The 22,154-nt window shown below is 34.1% G+C and overlaps 1 non-coding gene and 1 pseudogene across 1 annotated transcript; one reads left to right on the forward strand and one right to left on the reverse strand.

Annotated features, from left to right (window-relative positions):
- Positions 1-1,192: 1,192 nt before the first annotated feature.
- LOC116111147 lies at positions 1,193-10,921 on the reverse strand (annotated as a pseudogene).
- Positions 10,922-20,807: 9,886 nt separating this feature from the next.
- LOC116111177 lies at positions 20,808-20,914 on the forward strand. Its single transcript, XR_004125023.1, has one exon. It is a non-coding gene; the product is annotated as a small nucleolar RNA R71 (small nucleolar RNA).
- The last annotated feature ends 1,240 nt before the right edge of the window (positions 20,915-22,154 follow it).

The raw sequence follows: 22,154 nt of genomic DNA on the forward strand, positions 1-22,154 counted from the left end.
TTAGAAGCCATGTCTATTGCATTTTGAAGGAATAAACTCTGCATTCTATGATTTCAATCATTCTAATGCTTTTTCTCATCAATCTTATCTTGCTGATAATATTTCACCATAATCAGTGACATCAACCTGTGTGATCTTTCAAGCACAAACATGACCATTCTCACACGTACACAAATCTAATGTACTAAATCAGATAGAGATATTTGTTTAATTGCAGTACTGTTAATTAGTATGTTCAAACTTAACAGTAAAGAACTTGTTCAGATATTTTGTATGTGCTCCTGATCTTGCTCTTTAAGCAATTTGTTACAACTCCTAATAAAGAACTTGTTCGAAAAAAATGTTAACATCTCCATCTCATTGATAGTAATCATGCAATCATCGATGTCATTTTGCCCAAATCATATTTCTGTACTATCTACATCTCATTGCCATAATGAAGCAAATACCTGCAGAATAAAGAAGTGGATTTGAGTGTAAATAACATCAAAGTGTCAACTGGCCATACAAAGTGATAAGGATTACGAACTCATTCACAGAGAAAGCAAAAGAATGATATCCTAACACGCCCTACCTAGGCTAAAGAAAATCTCACCCCCTTAGTTTTGGGGACATAAACAATGACCGGCTTTTCCGTCATCTTGTAAGAAAGATTTTTTACACTGAATTTGGATGATTTTGTTCTTATTTCTTATATCAACTTCCCCGCCAATGGAACCCAGCCACTGCCAATTCACAACCAATTTGGATTCTAGCATTTTTCTTGCTCTACAACTCAAATTAACATCCTCCTAACCCATTTGTCCCAAGCAAAAACACAATACACCAGTCTTTACACCCCCCAAAAAAGTTTAAGTTATCAATTCAGCCACAAAAAGTGTTCTTTTAAGTAATTTTCCCTATTGAGAAGTTTAAGTTAACAAAAGAAGGGNACAAGAGCGGCTCATTATTGTTTTTGTATCATGAGAAAATAAACTATCAGTTCAGTGATCACATATGCATGAGTCTTGAAATTTGTTGCATGATAAATTCTTCATGAATCATAAGGTTGTTAACATATAATCTGTAAGAATTAGAAGCCATGTCTATTGCATTTTGAAGGAATAAACTCTGCATTCTATGATTTCAATCGTTCTAATGCTTTTTCCCATCAATCTTATCTTGCTGATAATATTTCACCATAATCAGTGACATCAACCTGTGTGATCTTTCAAGCACAAACATGACCATTCTCACACGTACACAAATCTAATGTACTAAATCAGATAGAGATATTTGTTTAATTGTAGCACTGTTAATTAGTACGTTCAAACTTAACAGTAAAGAACTTGTTCAGATATTTTGTATGTGCTCCTGATCTTGCTCTTTAAGCAATTTGTTACAACTCCTAATAAAGAACTTGTTCGAAAAAAATGTTAACATCTCCATCTCATTGATAGTAATCATGCAATCATCGATGTCATTTTGCCCAAATCATATTTCTGTACTATCTACATCTCATTGCCATAATGAAGCAAATACCTGCAGAATAAAGAAGTGGATTTGAGTGTAAATAACATCAAAGTGTCAACTGGCCATACAAAGTGATAAGGATTACGAACTCATTCACAGAGAAAGCAAAAGAATGATATCCTAACACGCCCTACCTAGGCTAAAGAAAATCTCACCCCCTTAGTTTTGGGGACATAAACAATGACCGGCTTTTCCGTCATCTGGTAAGAAAGATTTTTTTCACTGAATTTGGATGATTTTGTTCTTATTTCTTATATCAACTTCCCCGCCAATGGAACCTAGCCACTGCCAATTCACAACCAATTTGGATTCTAGCATTTTTCTTGCTCTACAACTAACATCCTCCTAACCCATTTGTCCCAAGCAAAAACACAATACACCAGCCTTTACACCCCCCAAAAAAGTTTAAGTTATCAATTCAGCCCCAAAAAGTATTCTTTTAAGTAATTTTCCCTATTGAGAAGTTTAAGTTAACAAAAGAACTTAAACAAAAGAAGGGTATTACTTAAAAGACAAAACCTAGCCACTAAAATATGTCTTCCTTTCAATTGATTTTATCTTTGTAATCAATAATACACTCCATAACATACCGAAGTGATATTTTACAATCTTATCAATGAAGAGCCTAGTTCACACAATTTGTGAACAAACAATGATAAAGTTACAAGAATTTCATGATTTATAATCTTTGTACGAGCCTCACTTTGAAACAAAATTCATATAAAACGTAAATCATGGATTTGTGCTCAATAATATATAATAAATGTCAAGTTAACAATAATCTATCATATATTATATAGGAAAGGTAATTGAATAACATTAACTTCAAAATTAATATTTGATATCTATTGATTTTTAGGGTAATAAACCTAAATAAAATTTCCTACAGGAACTAGAAACCCTCTATGAGTCTTAAGTTCCCCACCCAAACTCTATATAAGCATAATTAAGGGCTGAAGACACAACCAACAATACCAACTATAACAAAAGAAACATGAAGCAATTGAGGGTTTTATATCAAGCCCTAGCTATCTAATGGTGGTAAAGGCTTGTTCTTCACCATAGCAACTCAATCTCTCATAAGACCCTAAGATTTTGGAGAGTTTTGAGTTACTAGACACCTGCTGACTCAAGACGTAGAGCATGCGGTGGAAGTTCTAGATATATGGAACTTAATTTACTAAATTAATCAGAGATTGAATCTGTCCAAGAACTTAGAGGGCCACGGTCATAGTGATAGTGTCGATTTTTAGATTTTGCTATTGAAGACAAAGTTGTGTAGCTTTATAAGCTTCCCAATGCTCCAAAAATCATATCAACATGATATGTGCATCAAATGACCTCGTCAAAATATTAAGAAGCAATCAAACAAAGAACTGATGCAGGTTCATAAAAAATGTCATGATTTATGATTAACATAATTGTTTGTAAGAAAATCATGAATAGATGATTTATGATTCACATAATTGTTGGAATAATCCAATTCTAGGTATTAGTTTTCTTTGATGTCTGAACCTTGCTATGAGCAATTTCTCGATTCCTTTAGTTTTCCACTTAGGTAAAATGTTGTTTTCCATCATAAAAAAGATGAATCGGGNAACAAAAGAAGGGTATTACTTAAAAGACAAAACCTAGCCACTAAAATATGTCTTCCTTTCAATTGGTTTTATCTTTGTAATCAATAATACACTCCATAACATACCGAAGTGATATTTTACAATCTTATCAATGAAGAGCCTAGTTCACACAATTTGTGAACAAACAATGATAAAGTTACAAGAATTTCATGATTTATATTCTTTGTACAAGCCTCACTTTGAAACAAAATTCATATAAAACGTAAATCATGGATTTGTGCTCAATAATATATAATAAATGTCAAGTTAACAATAATCTATCATATATTATATAGGAAAGGTAATTGAATAACATTAACTTCAAAATTAATATTTGATATCTATTGATTTTTAGGGTAATAAACCTAAATAAAATTTCCTACAGGAACTAGAAACCCTCTATGAGTCTTAAGTTCCCCACCCAAACTCTATATAAGCATAATTAAGGGCTGAAGACACAACCAACAATACCAACTATAACAAAAGAAACATGAAGCAATTGAGGGTTTTATATCAAGCCCTAGCTATCTAATGGTGGTAAAGGCTTGTTCTTCACCATAGCAACTCAATCTCTCATAAGACCCTAAGATTTTGGAGAGTTTTGAGTTACTAGACACCTGCTGACTCAAGACGTAGAGCATGCGGTGGAAGTTCTAGATATATGGAACTTAATTTACTAAATTAATCAGAGATTGAATCTGTCCAAGAACTTAGAGGGCCACGGTCATAGTGATAGTGTCGATTTTTAGATTTTGCTATTGAAGACAAAGTTGTGTAGCTTTATAAGCTTCCCAATGCTCCAAAAATCATATCAACATGATATGTGCATCAAATGACCTCGTCAAAATATTAAGAAGCAATCAAACAAAGAACTGATGCAGGTTCATAAAAAATGTCATGATTTATGATTAACATAATTGTTTGTAAGAAAATCATGAATAGATGATTTATGATTCACATAATTGTTGGAATAATCCAATTCTAGGTATTAGTTTTCTTTGATGTCTGAACCTTGCTATGAGCAATTTCTCGATTCCTTTAGTTTTCCACTTAGGTAAAATGTTGTTTTCCATCATAAAAAAGATGAATCAGGAAAGGCCCAATTCATATCAACGAAGCAAACAATAACAATTGTCAATAGAACCTAACTGAAAATCAGAGAGGTTTAGAAAATGACCCATAAACGCACAAGAATAACTAAACTGAACACGATCAGAGTCTCAAATCAAATTACTATGTCTGTATATTACCTCCATCTTTAACAATTTCTACAACATCTGGAAAAAAACATTGCAGCTTCAAACAACTCCAGAAACAGAACAAGCTCCTGCCGAAAGCAAATGCAGATAACATATCAAATGATACAGAAACTAACTTTATTGAACTAAGTTATGGAAAACACAATGCTTCTCAATTTAACAGCAATTCAGCAGAACAACATACACACTACAAGTAACTACACATGTACACTGAATCGAAAAAATGCAGATTAAAATAAGTAGCAATCTGTATTAACATAATTATATCCCACGTGCAAGATTAAGCATAACTAGAATAAGCATTTCACCTGCAAAGAAGAATCACTTAGAAACCAAAAGAATTTCAGGTTTCTTCGCCTTGCTAGGAGTATTAACATTGGAAGATGAATTAGCCTCGGCCGGGGCAGCAGCTCGCTCTCTCTTATGAAGCTGAATCAAACTCCTCGTTCCTATAATCGCCTGAGGAACCAAATCATGAGAAGCCCTAACATACAATCTTCCAACAGCAACCGAACCCGCGTCCTTAATATCTTCTGAATTCAATGGCCCCAACAAACAATGTCCCACTATCCTCAAAACAGGCTGCGGAAATTCCCACGGTAAAGGAATCCTTACTCCCTTTAATTCAACATTCACTTTTGAACCCCTATTTTCTTCAACTGTCAATTTCTCCGTATCTTCACCTACCAACTCCTCAATGTCACAGCCGTTCACATTTTCACCCTCAAAATCCAACTTATTGTGACAATCACATTCTTGACCAGCCCACAAAGCCGCGAATTTACAAAATTCAAGCTGAGACCAACTGGGCATCTGAGCAATCTGCTTAAAATAACAATCAAACGCTGTTCCAAGAATACAAGCACGCTTGGTTGACTTTACAGAAATCTGCGGCTCCAAAGGGGCCGATAAAATTCCAAAGGACGGCCGAGATTTGTCATCCTTAGGTGAACCAGTAGGCTTGTTACGAGGAGTGTGGTAGAGTTAGGGTTGAGATAAGTTAGGGATTTGAACAAGCACGTATTTCCCGGCACGTGACTGGCTTATGCGCTATAAATTGCGAGAATCACGGCTTCGAATCCGGAGAGTGAAAGAATAGAAGAGATTTCGTGCGAATGGAGACGAGAGAGATAAATGGAAGAGAGGAGAGGAAGAAATAATAATGCTATGCATACTACTGGTCCTTACTAGCCAGTTTACAACATCACGTGGCATATGACGGGCGATGCCATCTCACCTCCCACGTCAATCACTTACCACACGTCGTATAAGTTCAAAATAAAAATTAAAAAAAAAATCAAATGTAAAATCCCATTTTAGCAAATGAAATTCTGCCTACCCTAATCCCAAATTTCAAAACCTAAATTTTGAGTTTTCTCGCAAATAATATCAATCCCTAAACCCAAATTATAAAACCTAAATTTTGATATGCTTACTACCCAGTTTTCAAAACTGTTCATAGCTGATTTCTGACATTTAGACAAAAATATTTTATTTCTCATTGCCCTAATTGCACCCCTTTTTCTCTTTCGTTCCCCCTTGGAGCCACTGAATCAAATTTGTGATTGGGCAAATATGAGTTCAGAATCACAGTCACAATGACAATCACCATCTCCTCCTCCTCAGCGACGGTTATCGTGTATAAAGTGTTTCAACGCTCTTAGGTTCTTCTATTCACCTGTTGATCAGATGCTGCTCTTGTAGACTTTTTAATTCTCAAAACCAAACCTGCTTCTTGCGTTGAGATAATCAATTATTCTCCTTTTCCATCCCCATTTTCATTTACTTTAAATAATTTCTATATACTTTTGATGGCCCTGGTTCATCTTCTATCTATTAAGTTGTTTACTTTGTATTTTTTTTTCTTTGAGATCCATTCTTCTTTTACTCTATTTTTATCGCATCGCTTGTTTTAAGTTATGTTCAATCTCCAGGGAAAAACTTACTTCCAAATCAATATACTTTTTGGACTTTAATTTTTTCACAACCAATTCACATTGTATCTTGCTTGTGATTTATTTTCTTCAATTTTCAACTTGAGCATCCATTATATTATTATTATTAATATTTTTATTTTCCTTTTGGGTGTTCATCATAAGATCTAAAGTTGTTACAAGTTTTGAAATCCATCTTTTATTGGTGTATTATTGTTGAGTAAAAGATTTTTGCATTTTCAATGTTTTATTGGTACTTGTATTATTGTGAGAAAAAGAATTTGCATTTTCAATGTTTTGTTTGTGGATTGTGTATCTTTACTTTGTTGATGAACTGTAGTGTTTGAGGGACTGTATATTGATTATCACAAACCTCTTCAGGATGGGAAAATTGTGAAGTTCAATCATTCCCGGATAAAATGCTGCTATTATTCATGTTTTTCACATTGTGTTTGCGTAAACAAAAATCTATCTTCATATCAAGCTGCTTTAGTTCCATTTTACCATTAACAAATATCTTTGACTCAAATTATGACTTTTGGTTATGTCTTTAGCTACCTTTCTTTTTTGGCTATGCCCTCCAAGTAACAAAAATAGAACCTCTGGTTGTAGGAAATTCTGGAAGCATTTGAGAAGGAGAAGCCCCACATGAGGACATTTTGGATGCTAGAAGAAGCCACATTTAACTGGAAAAGGCTGCTTGGACATTTAGATGAAATAAAATGAATGAATGATGAAATTCTGGATGCTTGTTTTTTACGGAAGAAATTGAAAGCTTATGACCTATCCTTTTTGTGAGAGTGTCGTCCTGAACTGAAATCTCCTCAGCAAACAAGTGGAGCAGCTGGTTTGAAGATGAATTGCAAGTCTAGGCAAAAACTTTTGTTGTTATTCAATTTGATTGTATTTGAAACTACCACAATTAGTTTGATTACTTCTGGCTGACACCTAGGTAATTCATTTCTATGTTGGCCTGAGGAAGTGGCATAGGCTGATAAGCTTAACTGCCGTTTCTCTTTCATTTGTCTCCCCATTAAATTTGGAAAAAATTGAACTGTGTAAATCTCTTCTAAAATTTTTGTGTTAATTACAATGTAATTAGTGCAAAGCGAATATGTGGATAATATATTAAGAAATGTGTAGTTATGTTTATTTGGAAGAATCTGCAGAAAAGCCAATACACATTGACTATATGAGCATTTATGATGGCCAAAGCACAGCCTAAACTTCACCGTCGACTACATGCATCAATTTTGTTATACTAAATTGCAAAGGAGATAGATAAATAAATAGCAGACCATAATTAAGCAATCACAAAGTCAAGTGGATGAATATTTAAGGACTAAATAAATAAAGAAAAATGCTATGGACATCGACGCTTTGTATCAAATTTTTACACCGAACGACGTGTCCACTGAATCAGATGAGTCACGTATCACGTTAATAAATATTTTGCGAATGAACGGTCGTCCATCAAATATGGACAACCATTCATTGTTATTGGACGGTCGTTCATTTGAAATAGACGGTCGTCCATATTATATGGACGATCATCCACCTATAATGGACGCCTGTCCATAATTTAAACTAAAAAATTTGAAAAACAAAAATCATGGACAGGCGTCCCTATTGAATGGACGGGCGTCCCTATTGAATGGACGCCCGTCCATTATTTAAATTAAAAAAATTTACACAAAAATCACAATGGACGGGCGTCCCTATTAGATTGATGCCCGTCCATTGTGTAAAACTTTAAATTAAAGCCCAAAGTATTGGATAGGCCATTCTGTAAGTCAAAACTCTCTCTCTCTCTATTTTCTGTCTTCGTCTCCTCCACCACCTTCTAATGAAACTGGCATTTGCTTTGGATGGAATATGATGCTGTCTAACAAGTGGAAGATTGATGGAATTTATTTTTTTCTGTTCTTTGGCCTTGCTCCTGGGGTTTTATCTGCTTTGTACTTCTCTGTCTTCACACTACAACAATTACTATTGTTGGCTTAGCTGGTGAAAGGATCAAAGCAAGTCTTTTTTTTTTTTTCAAAGCGTTGATATGGTTGCTTGTGTTACATCTAAAATTAAACTTTCAAATCTAGCTAAATTACTTTCAGACACTTGCTATTTTACCACCTCTTTTCGCATTTTCTTTCTTGGAAACATACTGGCAATCTAGTCAGTGAGCAGAATTTATATTGCGCCTCCTAAAATATTGAAATTGATCAACCTGGAGTTTGGGTGCTTGTAGCTGGTGGCAGCTCTGTTTCTGTTTTCTCTTCCCCTCTATCATCAGAGAACAATCTATCCATGTGACTATCATCTAATATAGTGATGACTGAACGTATTTTATTTTCAGCATTCAGGGGACATGGTTTTCTTCTTAAATCAAGTATCAGTTGTCAGGGGTTCTCTTGATTTAGTTCCCTTTATGATGGGTGCATGGACTCATTTCTTGACTGCATAGTTGACCGATTTCTTTTGTCACCTGCTGGCATGGTTGATGAACCGCCATAGAAGGAACTAGAAGCATGAAGAATTTGAGAACAATGTTCAAAATGAAGAGATTGTTTGATGAGCACGAAAATTGGCCATATTTAATGGACGAGCGTCCATATAGGAGGGACACCGGTCCACTACTTTTGTTTTTTTAAAAATAAAACTTTTTAAAATTTTTTGGATGGGCGTCCATCTTATAAGGACGCCCGTCCATAGTAAATAGACACCCGTCCATATAAGATGGACAAGTATCCATTATTTTTCTTTTAAAAATTTGTGGATGGGCGTCCATCTAATATGATATGAACGGGAGTCTATTAAATATGGGCGGGCGTCCATAAATGTTGGACGACCGTTCATTCACGAAAGACTTTAGCGTGGTCATGTCTGACTGGTTGCCATGTCCTTTGGTACAAAAATTCGGTATAAAATTTTGGTATCCGTAGCATTACTCTTAATCACAAAGTATATACAATATACATGTGTTATACATAAAAACCATCCTACCTAAAAACATCAGCTATCCACAAGGCAAAAGACTAGCAAAACAAAAAGCAACAGGTCAAATGCCACCATCCAAACTTCTTAAGAGAACAAAAAAAAAAAAAAAAAAAAAAAAAAAAAAAAAAAAAACTGTGCAAGAGAAGCAAGACTTTCTATGCAAAGGAGGGCCCCCAAACAACAAGAAGATCAAACTGCCAACTACAACCTTCACTGCTGGACACTTGCCCTCAGCCGAGCCTAACTCAATTCCATAAGCCAGAAGAAACAACAACCAAGAACCAACATAATTCAAGAATAGCTCCTGCAGAACAAGCACAACAGGCGGCGTTCTGCAAAGGACAGCTCAGCAACAACCTCACACCTCACACCAGTAAACCAAAATAGGCCAATTCAACTCATCAGGAGCTGGTCCAATTATGTATATGTCATCCATCCTCATAATCTCCTCTAAAGATCATATCAATAACTAAGCAAAGCGGAGTAGAGAGGATCGATGACAAACTTTGGTCACCAATTGCATGCCTCTCAAGCAAACATGTGTTGTATAAGATAAAAGCAAGAAAAAAATTATCAGAAGACATCCTCCAAATAAGTAATTTTTTTTCTTCCTCATCCCATAACCCCATGAACCAGGGCCATCATAAATGAAAATGGGGATGGAAAAGGAGAATAATTGATTATCTCATTGCAAGAAGCGGGTTTGGTTTTGAGAATTAAAAAGTCTACAAGAGCAACATCTGATCAATAGGTGAATAGCAGAACCCAAGAGTGTCGAAACACTTTATGCACGATAACCGTTGCCGAGGAGGAGATGGTGATTGTCATTGTGATTGGGATTCTGAACTCATATTGCCCAATCACAAAAATCAATTTCTGATTCAATTCAGTGACTCCAAGGGGGAACGAAAGAGAAAAAGGGGTGTAGTTAGGGCAATGAGAAATAAAATATTTTCATTAAATGTCAGAGATTTGCTATGAATAGTTTTGAAGACTGGGTAGTAAGCATATGGAAGAGAATTCAAAATTTAGGGTTTATAATTTGGGTTTAAGGATTGATATTATTTACGAGAGAACTCAAAATTTAGGGTTTGAAATTTGGGATTAGGGTAGGCAAAATTTCGTTTGCTAAAATGGGATTTTACATTTATTTTTTTTTTTTTTGGACTTATTTGACGTGGCAGATGAGGTGGCATCGCCACATCATATGCCATGTCATGTTGTAAACGAGTTAGTAAGAACCAGTAGTATACATAGCATTATTGGAGGTAGAAAAGTGAGGACGATGAGATAGAGATGGGAATCAGATGAAAGGCACGTGTTGTAAAGCCATTGGCAAAAAGGGTTTGAGCCAGAACCGGAGGAAGGAGTTGAGAGTGAAGAGGAAATGAGGGAGTACGCCTTGGGAGAAGAGAGGAGAGAAAGAGCAGGACAGTAAAAAGAGAATTCGAGACTTAGCTTTGGAGAGAAATTCTCACCAAGAGTGCATAGGGTCATGATCGGAGGCAGTGATGGTGGTAGTGATGGTGGCGGTGGTGGTGGGGTGAGGAGTAGAGGAAGAGAAGTGGCTAGAGTGGTAGTGCTGCTGGTTGATGGTGAGGTTCATGGTGGTTGGAGTTTTGGTTTGGGTGGTGATTATTGGTATTTGAGTATGGCTAATTTGCTAGTTCCGTGCAACTAGAGCGGGAACAAATGGGTCGGGTTAGGTGGGTTAATTTAACCCAACCTGTTTCACCCGGGCCTAACCCGACCCGTGTATCCCATCAGGCGAACTTGGCCTTCATAGGCCAATTCGACGACCAAGAGGGTTGTTTTTATTTTTATTTTTTTCAAAACCTGTCCAACCCACCCGGTTGGGGGTTGTCAACCCAGCATGTTAGACAAAAAAAAAAAAAAAAAGTTTAATTAAATTTCTTTTTTTCAAAAACTCATTTTACCCTTCAAATATAGTTATTTTATAGTAGTTGGAGGGGTTTTTTTGGTCATTTTTTTTATAAATAGGGCCTAAACTTCTCATATTTCCTCACATCCCAAATTCTCTCATTTTCTCTATTGAAGTCTCTCAATCTCTTTGTTGTCAATTTGCTCTTATTTTAATTTTTATTAGTTTTTGCAATTTTTAATTCATATTTCCAAATTTCAATTCTTCTTTAATTCTTTTATATCCTTTTTCTTTTAACTAGAATAGATAGATATTTCTATCTCATGAATTTCGATGGTGAAGAAAATTATCCTAGTCCCTCTGAATTTACTAACGTAAATGCAATAGATTCAAACAGTTTCACTTTCCCATTCTCAGAATCCGATACACCTCATAATATTCCCCCTTCCTCCCCATGCTACTATAGCTCTCGGTGGTTCTAGAGGTCGTTCTCGTAATCGTCGTCCTCGTCCAACTCCATCTTAGGTAGAAGCGGATTCATCAACTGCAGTCAGAACTGACGACAAGCACACATCAGACATTTGGGTGCATTTCGAAAAGTTTTACAAGACAAAAAATGAAGTTCAAGTGAAGAAAGCAAGATGCAAATATTGTGGAAATATTTATAAAGCTGATACAGGTAATGGTACTAGTACTTTAAAAAGACATGCTAGTAAACATATAAATCATCATGAAAATGAAGAAACCAATCAAACTCAAATAACTATAGTATGGGTACTACTTGGCGTTATAATTCTGATGTGTATAGGGAACAATTAGCTTTATATATTACTACAATTGATCAACCTATTAATATGACTGAAGATAAATATTTTGAAAGATTTATTAAAAAATCATTTTTTCTAGAATTTAAAACTTATTCTAAAACTGCAATTAGAAATGATTTAATAAAATTGTTTGGGACAATGAAATTAGAATTAAGAAATAAAATACATAGTTGTCATGTTAGTATGGCTCTAACCGCTGATATTTGGAATGGTAGAGCTAAACAAGATTGTATTTGTATGATTAGTCATTATTGTGATAACGAATGTAAATTAATAAATCTTTATTAGGATTTAGATTAATAGATGTAAATCGTAGTGATTAACAAATTTATAGTAAAATTGTTAAAGTTTTAGAAGATTATGATATTATTCACAAAATGATAAGTTTAACTTTAGATAATGCAAATACTAACAGTAAAGCTATAGATTTTTTTTAAAATAAATTTTCCTTTTTATGACAATTTGAAGTTTTTTCACCAACGTTGTGTATGACACATTATTAATTTAATTATGAAAAGTGATATGGGAAAAATTAGACATAATATTAATATAATTATGGATTCTTTAGCTTGTATTACTAGTAGTAATAGAAGAAATACTGAATTTCAAAATGCTCGTATAAAATCAAATTTATCTCCTAGAACTTCTACATTAGACATACATGTTAGATGAAATAGTATTTATTTAATGCTTGATTCATGTTTACCTTATGCAAATTTAATTAGTTATTTTGTAGCAAATAATAGGGGTCCTCATTATTTGGTAGATAATGATTGGCATATAGATCAAAAATTTCATTTTTTTTAAACTCTTTTATCAATCCGCTTTAAAACTTTTTTGTGTGTATTATCCTACTAGTCTATTGGTAATCTATACAATTATAAAAAAAAAAAAAAATCAGATTTATTTAAAAAAAAAAAAAAACAATGGAATTTTAGCAGGACCAATGTAGGCAATGAAATGAAAATTTAAAAAATATTGGAAACTCATTCCTTTTCCTTTTTGTTTAGCTGCCATATTTGATCCTAGAATTAAATTAACGGGTTTAGAAAATGGTTTAGACATGTTAAGTGAAAATTTACGAGATGAACCCGAAGCATAGCCCCCTCTTTAGAAGCATTAACAACGAATATATTGTCCTCCATGCAGCTGTAGAGTAATAAGCTTCACCAATATTTGGGAACCCCGACGTGCTACCAGCAGATCCACAACAAAGAGCCAACTTTGATGTCTTAGAATATTGAAAAATCAGAAAATGTATTTTTCTGGTATAATCAAGACTTGCCCTAGATGTTTTCTCTATTCCTGTCTTAATCGCCTCATTCGAACAAACATTTAGTCCAAGTGGAAGAATTTTAAATTAAAGGAGGACTAAACTTTCATAAAAAAATGATTAAAGTCCTCACATGTCTTCAAGATTAGGAACGGTCACGCTACCAGAATCAATACAAGATTATCGACGATACTTAAATAGAATCATTTCAATTTTGTAATTTAGATTATACAGATGAGAGAGGTCCTAGTCAACCCTCAAATTAGTTGTTTTGTAAATTGTAACTTTGTAATTTATAAATTAACTGTCGATTGTTACACTCTTTTTTTCTTACTAGGTTTTTGTCCCAACTGAGTTTTTTTTTAGTAAGGTTTTTAACGAGACAAAAATTGTTGTAATTTTTTATTTTTTGATAAATGAATAAATCAAAATTTTCATTTATTACAATTTAATTTATTAAAAATGAATTAATATTTGAAAGTTAACTAAAAAAATTAATCTAATTGAATTGATATTTGAAAAGTTAGCTAAAAAAAATTACAGAAAAGCAAAAAAATTAAAAAAAAAAAAATTTGAGGTGGCCCAACCTAGCCTGCACAAAAATTCAACGGGTTAGGGTTGGCGGGTCGGTCTAGGCCAACCCTTTTGGCCAAAAAGGTGGGTTGGGTTAGGCCTGGCCCGCCATTTGGTCTAACTCACCATAGGTTGGACTGGGCGGGTTAATTTTCCACCTTTACATGCAACGCAGAATTGCACTCAAACTTAGGAGCAATGCCAACAAGGCAATGTAGTTTAACATGGTTAATTGGCTTAAGCATGATCAATTGGCTTCACAATCGATTGATTTAGTTAGATATGATTTATTTTTTCGTAATCCAACAACACAGAAAAGCATCAAGAACTTTTGCAACGAATAATCATATGAACAAAATAGAGACTAATACGAAACCAAGATAACAATAAACTCACAATCATAATCAGTAAAGTAAAAAAGTAATACACAAGATTTATCATAGTTCACCTAATTAACATGATACATCTAGCAGAGTCAATATTATTTTAATACTGTCTCACATCTCTCGTTTACAATGAATGAATTTGCTCTATGATTACTATCATTCATTACAAAAGAAAAATATTTGTATATACTAGGTTTAAATGATTAAAACATAGTATTATAAATATTTCAATTTCTAAGCTCAAACCTAATAAAAAATTAATAACTTAAAGAAATCATCGATTAGACTTGGAATAAACCCAAACTGCCCATCGACCGGGCAACAGAACTCTCAAATACGTATGTGTGGCCCATTAATACTGAAGTGCTAGACAACTCCAACATCATCCACTTGTGGAATTTGGATTACATTATAATTGGAGGAAGAAGGTAACTTAGGAGCAAGTTCAAGACATGATGTAGTTTAGTGTAATCAATTGTCGAGTAATACTATATTTACACTACCCTTTACACAATTTTCATTACATCATGATCATTTTACTAAAAATAATTTTATTATAATATTAAAAATTTAAAATAATTAAAATTTTGTGTGGATATGACGTATGCCACATCATGATGTGATGAAAATGATGTAAAAGGTGATGTAAATGTAGCATTACTCATCAATTGTCTTTACAATCGAACGATGTGGAAAAAAATCATAAGCTTTTTGTAACGTTAAATTTCGGACTTGCGGAACTCCAATTAAGCTCAAATGGAAGGGGAAAGGTTAAAACAAGATTTAGTAATATGTAATCGATTTATGACATTGCAAATGCATAATCCTCAACTAAGTTGTGCGGTGCGGTGCGCAACGAGACCACGAGGCTGGGCTTTGCAGGCCAAAAATGGCATGACGCACGGCAAAGTCTCATGGCCACTTGTTACGTGCCAATTTTTGTGGTGCACAGAAAGTTGCCACGAGGCTCCTTACTGTGCACCCAAAGGGACGTAGCGCGCGGCAAGTGACTGTAGCCTTACAGCCACTTGCTGGGCGCCCAATAGACGCCATAAAACATATTTTGAGGTAATTAATATACAGTTCTTATTATTAGCTAAACCTTGATGTCATTTTGATCAAAACATAAAACTTGGAACAACCAAATTTACAACATCACTAAAAGTAATTTCTGGACATAAGCGTTGCTTGACCTAGAAATTAAGTAAAGAAGAAGAAGTTTGAAAATTTAAAAAGAGATCGATGTGCATGGCCATATATATATATATATATAAGTTAACTTGTTTCAAGGACCAACTGTTTGCTGGTGACATTGATTTGATACAATATCGCATTTGATAACCATCTCCATGTTCCATGTCTTCACAACCCAAAGTTTAAATTTGACTTCAACATCGAGTAAAAGAGTGAGTGGTAAATTAAAATAATTTACCTTCTCATTTTTAATCTCCTTTGGCAGCTCATCCTCTGAACAAAGTAAAACATTGAATATTGATGATTTCTTTATACCTTGGTAAAAATTAGGAAAGTTGCCGGAAGCAATTTGTTGTTGGTTTAGAGAAAGAAAGGCACTACCACCTTCTGGGTATAAAATACCTACATGAGGATTTGGATTTTTAATTCTTAAAGATATATTGTATTTGACTTGAGGATTCTGGATATTATTGATGTTTTCAATAGAGAACCTAGGGTTTTTAGGCCTTAATACAAGGAAACATATGCCAACAATTATAAAGATAACGAGAGCAATGATGATAAGAACAAAGAAAATCCATAAGAGTAGAAAAGTAATGGAAAAATTACTGTGACAACCAGTTTCAAGTATTGAAAATTGATTATTTCTAGAGGTTGGCCTACGATTTATGTGACTGAAACTGACTGGTACTTGAACAATGTAAGATTGTGAATTGGGTAATTTAGATGTTGCATGTTGGGTTGGCTGCTCTTCCATGCAAATAAGGAGAGGGAAAATTAACAACAATTAAGTGAAAAATAAAAGAGTTTACATTGGCTGAGAGTGTTGATAGTAAAAACGTGGATACGATGAATCCACAAACTAAAACCACTCCACTTAATTTACATCATATTCGTGATTACTAGGCTTCAAATCAATTTACCACTACGCCATGACATCTGTTATCACATTGTTATGTAATTAATCTTCACAATATAATATAGGAATTTGATTTTCAAATTAAAAGCAAATATTCGTGACAAATTTAATGGACTCTTATTTTAAAACTGGATTCTAAGCCAGCTATTTAACTTCTTATCTTCTCTAGGAACTTGTTTGAGTTGCTTTTGAGTAAGCCTTGCAAAAGGGAAGTGATTTTTAGTAAAGATGGGTGTTTGACCCGCTTAGGCAAGGCCCCGCCCCACCCCGAATGGACTGGGGAATCCTCAAAAGAGTTAGGGGATTAGGACCGGGTTTGTCTGCACTCTGCTCGAACCTGTCTCATATATATATTTCATTAAAAAAACATAACATCATTTCATTTAAAAAAATTTAATATAGGATCTTTTCTATGTAATTTTATTAATATTCAATAAATCTTATATTAATTTGAATAGTTGAAAATTAATCAATGATGCAAACTAAACAAATTAGTTAGAACAAAGAAGATGAACTTTACACAAGAACAAATTAAAATCATTGTAAAGTAAAATTACCAATTAATTAGAAGAAGGAAGAGGAACTTTATGTATATTATAATGATTGAGTTTTGGAGAGACACAATAGATTGTATCACATAAGTCTAATATCTAATTTTAGACAATAATATTTTCTAAATTGTAATATCTAATTTTATACACATAAGTCTTACTACATATCTAATAAGTTACTAATTTTATATCTAACAAGTCCTACTATATGTTATAATTGATCATGGATTATTTCTAACAAGTCTTACGATGCATTATAATTAATTTGTGATATTTCATTTAAATAATAATTTATAATTAATTTGTCTAGTAATAACAAGTTTTCTTTTGCTACTAAAATTGAAATCTCAATCTTTATCAATATAATAGATTCTCTTCTAATTAGATAGTGTCAAAGGATTTTAATTACCTTTTGTAATGAATTTCTAATAAAGAAATTAGAAGTATATTTTTCTAATTATAAATATCTTAAAGTCATATAAATTTACATAATCTGTATGTATCTCACATATATTTGTTAATATTTCTTACAAAATAATGATTAATTTTATATTAATTATTGATTCTAATTTCATTAGCTTAACTGTAATGTTTTAAATTTATTGATAATTATGTAAAATACGGTAATCTATAATCAAGATTTATCTAAACTACTACAATTCATTCCAACCTTTAATCTTTCTAATCATAATATGCTTTTTCCATTAGTCTCTACATAAATTATTAAAAAAAAAAAATGTATTACAAAATGTCTGACCTCGTTGATTGGGTCAGATTGAGGTGGGACCAGGGGACCAACTCATCCCCGTGGGTTGAGCTCGAGATACCCTCTCATCCCTAAGCTCGAGGACCAGCCAGGATCGAAAAATCCCCTAGAAGTCCAGCACGGGCCCAGGGAATGGGATTCCCGACCCCGACCTAGCTCACACCCATCCCTAATTTTGGCCCCATATAATTTATCAATAGCCCCCATTATCAAACTCCACTTAATACCAAGATTATCTTTTTAGACTTAAATAGTTTTTTTCTTTACCCTTGTATCCAAATTATTTGAGATTTAATATCAAAATTACCTTTTTAGACTTAAACATTTACCATCTTGTATTATAATTGTCATATTTCAATGTAATATGGCCTAGTTCTAGAATCCTCAATCTCACCATTAATAGTTTTTAATGAATTACTAGATTCATATCTTTAACTCATTAAAAAACTAATATATATTTCCATAAAGTCTACATAATCATATCCTAAGCTCTGACACTACAAATGTAACACCCCCAAAAAAATCAAATTAAACGGTTACTTATTTTATAACATAATTCTTAATAAAAAATTTCACAAAAAAAAAAAAAAAAAAAATGGAGACAAGAGCAAGGTCTTGAAATCATTCATCGTCTAGCCTAAATAAGAGTTTTCAAATCACTAAAAAGAATATAACACCTCTATGATAATAAAAAGTCAAACTCCAAATCATAAAGTCATCAATAATAACATAAATCATAAAGCATAATGTCTAAACATCAAGGTCTATGTCTTTCCACACTAGCCCTGATCTTTCTTTATTTCAAACCTCCTAGCATAGTAGAAGACTTACTTTGCAAAATGGTAGACAAGAGGAGTGAGCCATTTACTCGGTAAGTAAATGAAAAACATATTATGAGAGCCTTTTAATAAGTATTGTCATCAGTGATTCGGTCATCATCCTATTGATCAGTGTGCACAATAACTCTATAGACCTTTCACATTCACCTTTCATCAAATATCATCTTCCTATTGTCACAACCCGATTGTTTCCCTTCGGACTCGTGCAGCTTTAGGTGCCAATCTCCCGACGATTGCCTTAAGTCAGCCTTGCTTGCTCACGCTTATAGCCCTGCGAATAAGAGAACACTCACACAAACTCACTCACAAGAGATGCTAGAAGAGAACTCTTTACTAATGAGAGAACTTTACAATTCTTGGATGGTTTGGTCAAATGAAGGCCTCCCCCTTTTATAGTAGATGGGGCTTACAATGGATGGTCCAGATCTCCCGCAATCAATGGTGGAGATGAGCTAACTTCAAACTACCACCTACCACCTACCATCTACCAACTACCGTATTAATTACAAGATTCTAGCATATACAAGAGTATTCCAAAAGGTTTTAGAATATCGGGGTGACACACACCAAGTGTTTGATGAAATGCTTGAGAGGCGTCACACTATGGACATTCAACAATAACATTTTTTTTGGTAATTTGCATGTATGTAGCATAAGTGCATGTAGTTCTTTTATTGGAATGAACTAGGGTAAATCATGTGTCCTCTTTACTTTTCTACTTTCATTGTCGTGTGTTTTTGGACATTTTTTCAACATTTTGTATTAGAGCCTACAATTCAAGGTTGGGATTCTTTCCTTGATTGAGAACGGATAATTCATTTTTTAGAGGAATGTCGATTGGTCAAACACGTTTGGAGGTTTAGAAGTTTGGTGGACAGAATTTTGAGTTATGGAAATTGGAGATGGAAATCTGCTTGTTGAAAGAGATTTGAGGCATGTTATTGAAGATCCGAGACCAACTATGGAAGAAACTTTGAAATTTATAGAGAATGAGACCACATCAAAGGAGTCCACGTCAAAGATAACTGAATGGGATTGACAAGATTGAATGGTGCAAGGGTTAATCACAGGAGTCCGTTTTATATCTAACACCACAAAATCAACAGGAACAATTAGTTTGTCAACTTGAACTAAAATATCTTCAACAGTACCTCTTGGATATTTCACTGATCAATCTGCCAATTGCAAGGTCATTGTTGTAGGTTCTACAGTCACAATTGTTGATAGATGGAATATGCCAAACCAACTAGTTCAAGTTCAACTCCTTGAAGAATTTCATGTAAGCTGGCATGTTCCTGATCATATCAAGCAAGGGTAAGTTCACATTACCCTTAGATAAAATGTCATATATATCAGAAAATGACTTATCCCATTTGCTTTTAATCAAGTGATTCAGAAAAGGCATGGGTGGAACATAAGGCTTCGATGGCACATATGGATCTTTAATCTCCTCATTCTGCATAGGTGCACTTAGCAGCCTCCCCTCTTTCTTTTTACCTGCAAAATTAGACAAGGGCTCATTAGTTTCAGAATTGATATCCTTGATAATTATCTTACCACTCATCAAAACTGTGACTGCTTTCACTTGCTCAGATTGGCTTGGTAACTTCCCAGGGACATGGCCTTGTAATGACTTTGCAATTTGCCCTATCTAGACCTCCATCTTCCTTATGGATGCATCTTGTTGTTGGAATCTCTGTTCGAAGTTTTGATTGTTCTTTTGTGAAGCTTGAATGAAACTGTTCAATGTATCCTCCAATGATGGTTTCTTTGGTTGCATGATGTGTTCAGAACTTCCTTGCAGCTGGTTGTTTCTCCATAAAAAGTTTGGATGGTTACTCCACCCAGGATTGTATGTGTTCGAATATGGATTGTGGGGTCTTTGGTTGTAAGAGTTCATCATGTTTGCTTGCTCCACAGCTTCTACAAAACTCTCACCTGAAGGACAAACATTAGTAGTATGGCCAACATTACCACAAACAGCACATACCTCATTGGAACTATTCTGTCTTTGCCCCATCATCATGTTTCACATGGTCTTGACTTGCTTTGTCAATTCAAACACTTGCATTGCCAACTCAGTGTTAGCACTCACTTCATAGATTCCCTTTGCTTTCCCTCTAACACTCTTCTATTGTGAGTTGGCGCCAAGCATCTCATACAACTCATATGTCCCCTCTATAGTCTTTTCTCCCATGGCACCACCTGCAACATTGTCAACTATGGCTTGGCAAGCCTTTGTCAGTCTATCATAGAAAAACTGATTCAACAGTTCTAAAGGGTATCTATAATGTGGACATTGAACTAAAATCAATTTAAATCTTTCCCACGCCTCATGGAACGACTCACCATCAAGTTGAGAGAAAGTAGAAATTTTACTTCTTAGTTCTGTAGTCTTTGCATGAGAATAAAATTTACCTATGAACTTGTTGTAAACCGTATCCCAAGAGGTAAGTGAAGCTGGTGCCAATGACATAAACCAACTCTTTGCTATGTCCTTCAATGTATATGGAAAACATCTCATCCTCAATTGATCTTCAGTCAAACCCTACCAAGGAAAAGTTTGCATGGTTTAGTAAAAATGTCTAATAAATGGCAGTGGATCTTTAATGGCCATTCATTGGAATGAAGGAAGCATCTGAAAATGGATACTCTTCAACTCATAATTCCCCGTTGCAACACTCAAAACAATACAGGAGGGCGACGTTCCAATGGTAGGATGCGCATACTCCTTCATCGGGAGAGGTGGATTCGCCATCTCTTCTTCGGATTCTGAATTTGATGCACTTGATTCTTCCGAATTTCTAGGTTCTCTTCTCTTTCTACTGATCAAATTCACCCTTCGCCCAATGATCGATGACCTTGCATTAAAAAAAAAAAAATTGTAATGCAAAAATACATAAAACAACTAGAAAATAATAAAAACAACTAAAATAAAATAAAATAAAATAAAATCTAACTACAAAAATAGAAACACAAATATTAAAGAAATCAAATAACTCCAACTCCCTGGTAATGGCGCCAAAAACTTGTTTGGTTAAAAAAAACTTTAATTCCTCTGCAAGTGCACGGGACACTATTGCAGTAAAGTGCACAAGTAAGGGTTGATCATACAGAGAGTCGAGTTATCAATTAATCTAATACTGTGCAAAAACAACTAAAATAATGAAATCAAGTGAGATAATCAAATTATCCAACAATTTAATAAAATCCAAATTAACTAAAATTCAAGTAAGAATAACAAAAATACTAAAATAACAACTAAGATAAAAACGAGATCTAAACAAATGATCAAACAATGAGAAATGGTCTAGTGTATCCAATTTTACCATAATTATCTTCCTTTATGTTATTAATCTAACCGATGTTTTTCAGTCAAAATCTTAGGATTGATAGTTACCAAGGTAAGGTCGTGTCATGGCCAACCGGATCAACCTAGTGTTTTCATGATCCAAATTAGCTAGTGGCGTGTAGCCTAATCTAAATAACAAAAACCCATTATGCATAAAAGTACCAAAACAAACACAAACCAACTCACATCTGTCGAGGGCATCGCACAGACATAAATCAATCGTTCATCAGAGCAATTTGAGATTAGCTAGTGGCGTATAGCCTAACCTTGACTCATA

The sequence above is a fragment of the Pistacia vera genome, unplaced genomic scaffold (genome assembly GCF_008641045.1).
Source record: "Pistacia vera cultivar Batoury unplaced genomic scaffold, PisVer_v2 Contig628, whole genome shotgun sequence".
NCBI lineage: Eukaryota > Viridiplantae > Streptophyta > Magnoliopsida > Sapindales > Anacardiaceae > Pistacia > Pistacia vera.